Below are 4,212 nucleotides of genomic sequence, written 5' to 3'. Positions count from 1 at the left end.
AAGAAATAGTCAATTCTTTATTTCTACTCTTAAAATAAATGGGAACTCAGCACAAAACAAAAATCAGTAATGAAATTTAACATAAATGGATATTAGCATTCCAACATGAGACAAATATTCCCTAGAAAAAATTGGGAATGTTCAGATCTTGTTTATACTTGGATAAATGCATATTGGAAGATAGCTACATACCATGCTGCTTCCGTCTGCCAAAGATCTGTACAAACTGTGTTTGTATTAATGGAGCCCTGAATAGGGATGATTTCAAGCGAGGGACCACCCCCTAACTGAGATCTAACCCTGATGGTTCGAGTCCGTCTTGGAGAAAATTGCATATGATGAACAAAGGTGAAATCTAGACGCAGTGAAGTAATGAGAATAAGTGAAAGTGGTGATCCTGCTGTTAGTGTTATCTCACAGGGAATGCAGCCTTCCTACTGCACTGGGTATTCCCTAGCGGTCGCCCAACTAGGTACTGACCTAGCCCACCTCCGTTTAGCTTCCAGGATCGGACGAGATTGGGCGTAAGCGTACGGGTATGGTCGTAGGAAGATTTGTCCTGTGCCACTAATGAGAGTGCACCGAAACAGAAAATGGATTACCTTCTGAGAAGGGAGCGGAGAAAAAGGATGGGGGGAAAAAAAGGGAAAATGATAGGTCTTGAGAGCGTGAATCTGCTGTCCTCGTTAGACGGGAGAAACGTGTCTCCTGGGGGACACGGTCACCAGAATCGTGGATGAGAGTTCACGGAAAAAAGGAATGATTGAAAAAATGGGAAAGAGAGAGAAAGAGAAGAGATTGCATTGATATAAAAAACACTGTGATGAATATTGCAATATTGAGCAAGAACCAATCATGCCGTATAGATGAAAAGATTTTTAAGGATATTGGTAATAAAGATATTAGAGCAGGAGGAAATGAGATATTAGAGTACCCCCTGCGTATGGTCACAGTATCGGCGGAGGACCTGGTGCAAGATCACACACCATTACTGGTCCTAACTGTGTACCTTAAATTATACAGTGGAGCGCCAATGATAGTAAAAACTCTAATAATCAATTTTCAGCACAATAGGTCATACATCCAGGGATATATTTGGTTATAATGAGTTTAGTCTTTAGAACCATATGCAATTTGTCAATTTTCAAAACAATAGATCATACATCCAAAACCATATTTGGTTATACTGATTTCAGTCTTAAGAACCATATGCAATTTGTCAGAAAAACATGATATACACAGGACTCAAAAGGGTTGTACCAGAGTGAAACCATGAAAAAAACACAGTTTGAGATATTTGAAACAGATTTGACTGCGGAACCACACAAAAAAATTATGTATGTGTATACCTGAGGATACCTGCATTCATTAAATGAGGAGTTTTACCTGCATCTAACAGTATAATGATGAAATATCAAAGCTGGTATTGAACAGATCATAATTGCAAATCACTTTAAGCTTAGTTATAATGCCCCTAGAGAAATCAAATGGCAATATGCAAAACAGGGTCTCACTTAGGCTAGTGATATTTTAGATTAGAGCCAAAAGAACAGTTAGTTAATGCAGGTAAATGTCAAATATCACCCATGCAGTCTTCAGGTAGGAGAGGGGCCCGCAGGAAAGAGGGGAAAACGCGTTTCACCCGGTCACGGGCTTGTTCACTTCCATGGAGCAGCTGGTGTATGCTGAGTTAACCAGATATTTAAAGCCCCTTCCATTAGCTAACGGCCAATGACTGTGGCTGAGGGCGGGAACAAGGTAAGCAAGCCTATTGGTTGTGGCGAAATGGGACAGCTACTATATGGTGAGGGGTGGGCAGGTAGATTGATAGGTGGGCGGACACTATCTTGCCCGTATTTACCTGTGGTCAGCGGCCGACAGCGGGACTGATTGTGCGGCATCGTATGGATAAAATGAGGGCGGAAGTGATGCTTTCAACTTCCGTCCTCAGGTGATGTCACTGATGCCGTGATACGGCCTGCAATACACGGCCGCAAGTGTGGGTGAAGAGAGGGCGGAAGTGCTGCTTACAACTTCCGCCCTTAGGTGATGTCACACCGTTGCCGGAATACGAGCGGCAACACACGGCCTCAGATATACTGTGAGGGCGGAAGTGTGCATACGAGCTTCCGCCCCTGTATCGACAGTGTGTTGCCAGGGTATTGTGGGTGGGGTTTTGAATTTCTAACAATGACGTCCGAGGGAAGAAAGGTCGGATGTCAGATGTAAATACAGTGCCCCTCACCCTAGTTTAGGCGGAGTATTGAGCGGCAGCACTGTCAGGGAGTGAGTGCCCAGAAAAGTTAGTGTGGGCAATGTCCAGGTTTTGTATATACTTTATAATTAAATAGAAAAACAAGATTGTTACAAGTAGAGTTATTGTGGGTAAATAAAAGTCATTAGTTAGATGAGTTAATGGATTGGAAACATAACACGTTGGAATTGGTGGGCAGGTGTAAAGATAAAGTAAATTAAAATTAAAACAAGGTGCAACGGATCATCGAAGTGCTTGGAATGGATAAAGTAAAAATGATAAAAGAAAAAAAAATATATAAAAATATATAAATATATAAAATAAAAATAATATTTTATATATAATATATATAAATAAAATAAAAAATAAAAAATAAGAAAAAGTGATTAAAAATTGTGATAAATGGGTGATTAAATCAGATACAAATAGGGGTCCCTTGAGAGGGAAGGTGATAATCTAGGCTAAATAGTGTGTGCAAGTTAGGGGGAAATCATACCTCCCATAAGGTAATCACTATTGTAAAAGCATGTGTTACAAAGTGTAAAAGCGCTACAGTGAAAAAAAAAAAGGGGGGGGGGAACTCTTATCATTTTTCTAGCGGGAGGATGAAGGCTTCCATCGTCATGTGAAGCTGAACCACTAGTCATGAACATAGACCAGGGCCTTAGCCGTTCCTTGCCACTCCATGCCGTAAATGACATATTGTCAAGTTTACGTTTCTCCTCAGACCATTTCAATTTATTTTTTGGGGTCTTTTACTGAACTTTGGCTTTTTGGATTTTACATGCCCTCTACAATCACACTGGGCATCAGCCTTGGCATACAACGTTGATGGCATTTTGTCGTCTATGTCATGACTAGTGGCAGCAGCTTCAGCACTAGGAGGAAGTAGTTCTTGATATTTCCCTATTTTATCCTCCACATTTCTGTTCTCCATTATTTTTCTGGAGTTATATAACAATATGCGGTACAGGAGAGCGGACCTTTACACCACCCAGGGCAAACCCTGTGAAAATGATTTAGATTAAATATTAATAACCCCTTTATTTGGAGTAAATAATATACAGCACAGGATAGCACCACTGAACTTATATGGCAGCACCACTGGACTGGATTTATACGGCAGTATCACTGGAATTATACGGCAGTATCACTGGAATTATACGGCAGTACCACTGGACTTATACAGCAGTATCACTGGACTTATACGGCAGTACTACTGGACTGGATTTATACAGCAGTGTCACTGGACTTTTACGCCAGTACCACTGGAATTATACGGCAGTATCACTGGAATTATACTGCAGTATCACTGGAATTAAATGGCAGTACCACTGGACTTATACGGCAGTACCACTGAACTGGATTTATACGGCAGTATCACTGGATTTATATGCCAGTACACTGACATATATGGCATTATCACTGGATTTTTACGGCAGTACCACTGAACATATACAGCAGTATCCCTGGACTTGATTTATACACCAGTACCACTGGATTTATACAGCAGTACCACTGTACATATAAGGCAGTATTACTGGACTGGATTTATGCGCAAGTACCACTGGATTTATATGGCAGTACCGCTGGACATATATGGCAGTATCACTGGACATATAAAGCAGTATCGCTGGATTTATATGGCAGTACCGCTGGACATATATAGCAGTATCACTGGACATATACAGCAGTATCACTGGACTGGATTTATACGCTAGTACCACTGGACATATACGGCAGTACCACTGGACATATACGGCAGTATCACTGGAATTATATGGCAGCACCACTGGACATATACAGCAGTATAACTGGGCTGGATTTATACGCCAGTACCACTGGACTAATACGCCAGTACCACTGGAATCATACGGCAGTATCACTGAATTTATATGGCAGTATCACTGGATTTATACGGCAGTATCACTGAATTTATATGGCATTACCACTGGACA

The 4,212-nt window shown here is 41.0% G+C and overlaps 1 pseudogene; it reads right to left on the bottom strand.

The window, feature by feature from the left end:
- Positions 1 to 431: 431 nt before the first annotated feature.
- On the bottom strand, positions 432 to 550 carry LOC134937723 (5S ribosomal RNA; annotated as a pseudogene).
- Between the last annotated feature and the right edge of the window lie 3,662 nt (positions 551 to 4,212).

The sequence above is a fragment of the Pseudophryne corroboree genome, chromosome 6 (assembly GCF_028390025.1).
Source record: "Pseudophryne corroboree isolate aPseCor3 chromosome 6, aPseCor3.hap2, whole genome shotgun sequence".
NCBI lineage: Eukaryota > Metazoa > Chordata > Amphibia > Anura > Myobatrachidae > Pseudophryne > Pseudophryne corroboree.
The sequence above is the reverse complement of the archived record's forward strand: the minus strand, read 5'-3'. Positions and strand labels throughout refer to the sequence as shown.